Consider the following 8,262-nt stretch of genomic DNA (forward strand, 5'->3'; position numbering starts at 1 on the left):
TTACAAGGAAAACGTACTCTCTGTACTTTGTTGTTCCTGTTACTAGAGAACTCTTAAATACCTGCAAGCTTGCAGAGTACGCTGTACTTCCGCTTTTATTCATTTTCTAATAAACCACCTCAGACAGAGTGGCGCAAAATAGGTGTTGTGTACCACAGCATAACATGGGGTGGTGAGTTATTGTTGTTGTATTTATGCTATAGCAAAGTATTTGAAATTTAATTCTTAAATTAAATTTTCCCTGAGACATTTAAGTCTCTAATTTATCTACGATAACGTTGGAAGCACTTCCTAATTACGTCCAATGCTGGGGTGCTATTCCAATGTCGGAGAGCCCTGGTAATAATGGCAATATAAGGGGGAGGGGGTGTGAATTGGAGTTTGTGTTGTGGAGGGTAATTGACTTGGGTAGTCCATGCAGCTATGTTGGCCATATTGCTGTGGTGGTGTAATGGTCAGCATATATGCCTAGTAAAGAAGAGGACCCGGGTTCCAGTCCCAGCCGCAGGACAAATTTTAATTCATTTCTTCAGCTTACAATGTTTTCAAATTGCTTTCCTTATGCAGCAATGAGTTCGTAGGTGTTTTAACTGAAATCCATGATGACTTCCTGAAGAACATTATTTTAGTCTGCATGAATCGCTTTGGAAATTGCAGTGCCAACATCTTAGAGTGTTGCAGATGCACGACTGAACGCTGTCCTTCAGAAAAGCCCATTAGAAATAATCACAAGGCTTGACATCGTGACTATAAGAGGGCCATTCCACATCATCTCCAGTGAATGCTACAAAATCAAAGACGTCCGCTGCAAGGTGTGGACGTGCTCCATCCTGCACAAACGTGTATATATATATATATATATATATATACAGGGTGGTCCATTGATCGTGACTGGGCCACATAAAAATAAGCGTCAAACGAAGAAACTGCAAAGAAAGAAACTTGTCTAGCTTGAAGGGGGAAACCAGATGGCGCTATGGTTGGACTGCTAGATGGCGCTGCCATAGGTCAAACGGATATCAACTGCGTTTTTTTTTAATAGGAACTCCCATCTTTTATTACATATTCGTGTAGTACGTAAAGAAATATGAATGTTTTAGTTGGACCACTTTTTTCGCTTTGTGATAGATGGCGCTGTAATAGTCACAAACATATGGCTCACAATTTTAGACGAACAGTTGGTAACAGGTAGGTTTTTTAAATTAAAATACAGAACGTAGGTACGTTTGAACATTTTATTTCGGTTGTTCCAATTTGATACATGTACCTTTGTGAGCTTATCATTTCTGAGAACGCATGCTGTTACAGCGTGATTGCCTGTAAATACCACATTAATGCAATAAATGCTCAAAATGATGTCAGTCAACCTCAATGCATTTGGCAATACGTGTAACGACATTCCTCTCAACAGCGAGTAGTTCGCCTTCCGTAATGTTCGCACATGCATTGACAATGCGCTGACGCATGTTGTCAGGCGTTGCCGGTGGATCACGATAGCAAATATCCTTCAACTTTCCCCACAGAAAGAAATCCTGGGACGGCAGATCCGGTGAACGTGCGGGCTATAGTATGGTGCTTCGATGATCAATCCACCTGTCATGAAATATGCTATTCAATATCGCTTTAACCGTACTCGAGCTATGTGCCAAATATCCATCATGTTGGAAGTACATCGCCATTCTGTCATGCAGTGAAACATCTTGTAGTAACATCGGTAGAACATTACGTAGGAAATCAGCATACATTGCACCATTTAGATTGCCATCGATAAAATGGGGGCCAATTATCCTTCCTCCCATAATGCCGCACCATACATTAACCCGCCAAGGACGCTGATGTTCCACTTGTCGCAGCCATCGTGGATTTTCCGTTGCCCAATAGTGTATATTATACCGGTTTACGTTACCGCTATTGGTGAATGACGCTTCGTCGCTAAATAGAACGCGTGAAAAAAATCTGTCATCGTCCCGTAATTTCTCTTGTGCCTAGTGGCAGATCTGTACACGATATTCAAAGTTGTCGCCATGCAATTCCTGGTGCATAGAAATATGGTACGGGTGCAATCGATGTTCATGTAGCATTCTCAACACCGACGTTTTTGAGATTCCCAATTCTCGCGCAGTTTGTCTGCTACTGATGTGCGGATTAGCCGCGACAGCAGCTAAAACACCTACTTGGGCTCATCATTTGTTGCAGGTCGTGGTTGACGTTTCACATGTGGCTGAACAATTCCTGTTTCCTTAAATAACGTAACTATCTGGCGAAGGGTCCGGACGCTTGGATGATGTCGTCCAGGATATCGAGCAGCATACATAGCACACGCCCGTTTGGCATTTTGATCACAATACCCACACATCAACACGATATTGACGTTTTCCGCAATTGGTAAACGGTCCATTTTAACAGGAGTAATCACGAAGCAAATACCGTTCGTACTGGTGAAATGTTACGTGATACCATGTACTTACACGTTTGTGACTTATTACAGCGCCATCTATCACCAAGCGAAAATAGTGGTCCAACTAAAACATTCATATTTCTTTACGTACTACACGAATATGTCACAAAAATGGGGGTTCCTATTTAAACAAAACTCAGTTGATATCCGTTTGACCTATGGCAGCGCCATCTAGCGGGTCAACCATAGCGCCATCTGGTTTTCCCCTTCAAGCTAGACGAGTTTCGTTCTTTGTAGTTTTTTCGTTTGATGCTAATTTCGTGAGATATTTGGGCCGGTCACTATCAGTGGACCATCCAGTATATATTGACTGGATATTGTATCACAGACACAGTCCCTTTAACTGTTCAGAAATGACACTAAATCCACCCATGGATGTAAACAACCATTCATGAGCAGCGCCTATTAGACGTAGAGGGTCCGACAGCAGCCGATCAGTTCCAGTCATTCCACCAGGAAGTAGGTACACAGCTCGTGTTGTCTGTGCTTCAACCATGGCTAGACGGTCGATACGCTGTTCGATCGCGTCCGCTTTGTTACTTTGTGCCAGGAAGGGCTGTCAATAAGGGAAGTGTCTAGGCGTCTCGGAGTGAACCAAAGCGATGTTGTTCGGACATGGAGGTGGTACAGTGGAACAGGAACTGTCGATGACATCCCTCGCTCAGGCCGCCCAAGGGCTACTACTATAGTGGATGACCGCTACCTACGAATTATGGCTCGGAGGAATCCTGAGGACAACGCCACCATGTTGAACAATGCTTTTCGTGCAGCTATAAGACGTCGTGTTACGAGTCAAACTGTGCACAGTAGGCTGCATGAAACACAAGATCACTCCAGACGTCCATGGCGAGGTCCATTTTTGCAACAGCGACACCATGCAGCGCGGTATAGACGGGCCCAACAACATGCCGAATGGTCTGCTCAGGATTGGCATCACGTTCTCTTCACCGATGAGTGTCGCAAATGCTTTCAACCAAACAATCGTCAGACGTGTTTGGAGGCAACCCGGTCAGGCTGAATGCCTTAGACACACAGTCCAGCGAGTGCATCTAGTTGGAGGTTCCCTGACGTTTTGGGGTGGCATTATGCGGGGCCGACTTACGCCGCTGATGGTCATGGAAGGCGCCGTAACGGCTGTACGGTAAGTGAATGCCATCCTCCGACCAATAGTGCAATCATATCGGCAGCATATTGGCGAGGCATTCGTCTTCATGGACGACAATTCGCGCCCCCGTCGTGCACATCTTATGAATGACTTCCTTCATTATAACGACACCGCTCGACAAGAGTGGGCAGCATGTTCTCCACACATGAACTCTATCGAACATGCTTGGGATAGACCGAAAAGACTGGTTTTGAACTACGTGACCCACCAACCACTCTGAGGGATCTACGCCGAATCGCCGTTGAGGAGTGGGACAATCTGGACCAACAGCGCCTTGATGAACTTGTGGATATTATGCCACGACGAATACAGGCATGCATCAATGCAAGAGGACGTGCTACTGGGTATTAGAGATACCGGTGTGTACAGCAATCTGGACTACGACCTCTGAAGGTCTCACTGTATGATGGCAAAACATGCAATGTGTGGTTTTTATGAGCAATAAAAAGGGCGGAAATGATGTTTATGTTGATCTCTATTCCTATTTTCTGTACAGGTTCAGGAACTCTCGGAACCGAGGTGATGCAAAATGATATGTTTGGATCCAGCAGCCACTATGAATTAAGACATAAAGGAATTTAGGCAAGACCGGGATTTGAACCCAGGCCTCCTGCTTACTAGGCAGATGCACTTAAAACTGCGTCATCCAGATCGGTGTCCATCGCAAATGCACTGACTACCCTATTCCGCCTGCTGTCAGACCCAAATCATCAGATTATCCACACACTATTGAACAACATGTAATGCCTCTTGCCCATTATCCTCATTACTCACGGCAATAATGTTTGAGCTCACTCATATGATGGTGTGTTAAGATAGAGCAAAGGGGTAGTGGAAGAGACTGTTGCCCTTCTTTCGAATATCGGTGTTCGTCCTGAGAATGTTGGCTGGTATAGCGTGAGTTCATAGAACTTTCAGGATGATCTGATGGAACGTTTCTGTAATACATCGTCAACTAGGACACGACAAGTGGTACTTGTAGCACAGGCGGAGGGTGCTACAGGAATACAACTACGAACGTACCACCTGAGCCGTGCGTGGCTCGTGTTCGTGCCATATCTCATCTGACATCCTGTTTTTACTGTACTACCACCTCGTTATGTTAATTTCAATTACCGGTACTGGTGTCACTGAGTTGCCGCCTTGCCTGCCCGTGAGCGGCAGCAGCGGCACTTATCGATATAAGCCCTGGCGTATTACCTTTGCTGACCGCTATTCCTTCCCAGTTGTCATGTGCTCAAGGAGTTCGGATTTGACAGTGAGCTGGGAGGCGCTAGCAGTGCAGGTCAGACCTGGCAGTGTTTGACGTAGGACGCGGTAGTAGTTCAGTCGGGGCGCGGCTGCAGAGAGGTCCAGACAGCCATGACGCGTCCGACGGTTGCCGATACCACTTGAGTGCGGACCAACTTGGCTGTCGGACGACGTGTATGTTGGCCGGCGATCGCTTATGGGTTGCCTGCATGTGCCGACTCTTGATTCGTCCTTGTTATTGCACAGTCGCTGCCATTAGTATTGTATAGTTCTTCATGCAAGTGTTCGTGAAACTGTGTGTAGCTTGTGATGTCGACTGCTCAGTTATTTTAGTGCTGTCTCCGTGCTGATGTGTAGGAGTCGGTCGGTTGGCGTGGAGCAGCGAGCAAATCTCCGCAGGGTGTGGTTTGGGTGGGCCCGCTGGCGGTCTCTACACAGTGTCGGAGTGTGTGGGGCTGTTCCGATTGCTACGGGGTCTGTGGCTCACCGATCCTGGACACGAAAGTTGAGTTTGGATTTAATTTATCAGCAAGTCAAGACTCTTCACATTGTGCCATCTGGTTCTCGTTGTTAGCTGTTGAGACATTCCCGCAAGCAACAAAGTGTGTGTTCGAGTTGGCGAAGGCGTAGCCACTGTCCAGTGGAATCTAACAGTATTTGGTTATTTGCAATTGAAGTGCACCAGCGGGATTTTCTGCTTTGTGGCCGTTAACGTTCCGGTTACCTGCCCAGGCCGTTGACGAAAATTCAGGCAGTGTCCTTTCCTCACATTGTTGTCACTGTCCAGCATGGTGTGTAGTTTGACAGCTTAATGTGTGCTTAGTTGTGCGCGTCTGGTAGTGTGCTAGTTGAAAGAAGCGCAAGTTAACTTGTCAGCGGGTCCATTGACTGACTGTTGGTTGGGTTGTCGTCGGATCGAGAATGGTTGGGCTGACTGCCTGTCTCCCCTAAGTGAACGTTAGTATTTCAAATGCTGGCCGACCCCCGAAACTTCTGAGCGCCGTTAGCTGCACTGCCTTTTCTTATTTTCTGTTGTGTGTATTTGTATGGCTCATAGCCGATGGTTTTGAATTAAGCTTCAATTGTTTTTAGTGGTGTTTTAAGTCATGGGCCTTCAGCCGTTTCAAAATTAAAGTTCCTTGCTTGTCAAGTATTGGAGTGTTTGGGCCTTCAGCCTGATTAATATATTCTTTAAAGATAAAGCCTTGGGTCTTCTGCCTACTAAAAATTATTTTAGTTGTGTTTGAAGTCATGGGCCTTCAGCCGTTTTAAAATTAAGGATCTTTGTCTTTCGACCATCAGACTGTTTGAGGCCTTCAGTCTAACTGAAGATAAGGCCTTCTGCCTTGTGTTTTTTTATTTAATTTTACCTTGAGTCTTAGATCATGGGCCTTCAGCCGTCTTTAAATTACGGTTGTTGCTTTTCAAGTGTTAGATTTTTTGGCCTTGAGCCAAATTATAGTATTTAACGTGAGGCCTTCTGCCTTCTATGTATTCCCTTTGGCGTCTGAATTTTGAGTTAATGGCTCTTAGCCGTTTTTGTTTTTTAAATTAAAGTGGTTGTGCCCTTAAGGCATAAGACAGTGTGGCGTATTCAGCCGATAACTAAGTTCAAGAATTTGTATGTAATGTTTTGTCCAGTAAATAAAGTTATATGTGTTCTGGTGTAACTGACAGCAGCTTATTTTGGCCCATTTCCACAATCCCAACTACCTGTCCTGTCCTGCGGGTTTAGCAGGGCGTTTCACCACCTTCAGAGGATTCTGGCACTGGGACAACAATTATTTGAAACTTGAACGTACTTTGTGCAGTGGTTCGTTCACCAAAATGTAAATGGCACAAGGACAACAATTACTTGAAACTTCAACGTATTCTTTGTGATGGTTTGTTTACCAATGATCCTACCTTCCATACGTGTGTATAATTCAGAGATTAAGACCTAGTTTAGGATATTTCGCCAGTAAGAGCGTTTGGCTTTTTTAATGGCATTGAACAGCTGTTTGTTTTCTTTATGTTGTATAGTTGTCGATACACACCAACAATCTGTGTACTCAATACGTAGAAATATTCAGGGTTTCTGTTGCGTGATTGGTGTGCTCTACTGTTAGTTGGTTTTCTTTCTTTGGTGGAATGACTTCCGTTTGGTGTTCATCACACACACGAGCACGGGATCTGAGTAGAAAGCCAAAATCAATGACGCGTTTCCCAACATAGAACAGATTTCTGCGTTGCAAGATAGAATCGGACAGTAATTCTTGCGAGGCATCATGCAAGTCATGAAGCTTGAGTAAGACTGTTTATTAGCTTATAGCTTTACTTAATATTAAATTATGCAAATTGTCATTCATTCTACGTATGAACGCCTTGCGCTCATAATCATAACTAGATCGTCAGTCAGGGAGCCGTACCATGTAGGATTGGTAGAGTAAATGAAAACATCCAAAGTATTTCGTCTCAGGATCATTTATTGAGCGAGAAAACGTTACAGAGATGCTCATACAACTCCAGTGGCAGACGCTGCAAGAGAGGCGTAGAGGATCACAGCGTGGTTTACTCTTAGAATTCTGAGAGCATTCATTTAATTATTTGTGATAAACTGGATGTTTCTACGAAGTTGCGAACCACAAACCGATTCCCTTCAGTACATTATTTTCTTTCTTATATTGTCCCTGACTAGAATCTCTATTGAACATATATGTTCCATTGATAAGAAAAAGTTTTTGAATTCCCTGGTCCACTCAGTAGTAGGTAAATGACGTAATACGAAATGATCCAATTATCTAGCAATGAGTTATACACCAAATTACATTGCCACAGTCTGGTCCAATAACTTTATGTTCTGCATCATCAAAAAGAATTAAACCAACTAAATCAGTTATATATTAAGTGTACAACTTTGCTTTCTCCATTTTGCAATAGATGGCAGTAGCGGCAAGTGGTGGTGCAGGAGGTAGGTCGTAAGTGTCATACAAAAAGCCTAGTCATTTGTGAACATAAGGTCACAAAAATATGAATGTTGCCCACAAGTAATGCACAGCATTTTTTTTTCCTTCTTCAACAGTTCTTTAGTGACCATAATGAGAATTAGACACACGAAAGAATGGTGTTGTATCTACGCACCCTACTTTTCCACGTAATCTCAATCCCGTTCTATGGCCTTCCTCCAGCGGGAAAGAAGGGTGTGTGTGCCCTGTCTGTGACAATCCTCGTCCTGGTGGCGGAGTCAGTGCTTCACTGTGTGAATCACCTCATTGTCCTCAAAATGTCTTCCACAAATGGCATCCTGTAATGGCCTATACAAGAGGAAGTCCGAGGGGGATAGGTCAGGGCTGTCAGGTGAGATGGTCTCCCCGACAGCTGCAAATCGTGGGGCATCGGCGAACCGCCT

The sequence above is a fragment of the Schistocerca cancellata genome, chromosome 2 (assembly GCF_023864275.1).
Source record: "Schistocerca cancellata isolate TAMUIC-IGC-003103 chromosome 2, iqSchCanc2.1, whole genome shotgun sequence".
Lineage (NCBI taxonomy): Eukaryota > Metazoa > Arthropoda > Insecta > Orthoptera > Acrididae > Schistocerca > Schistocerca cancellata.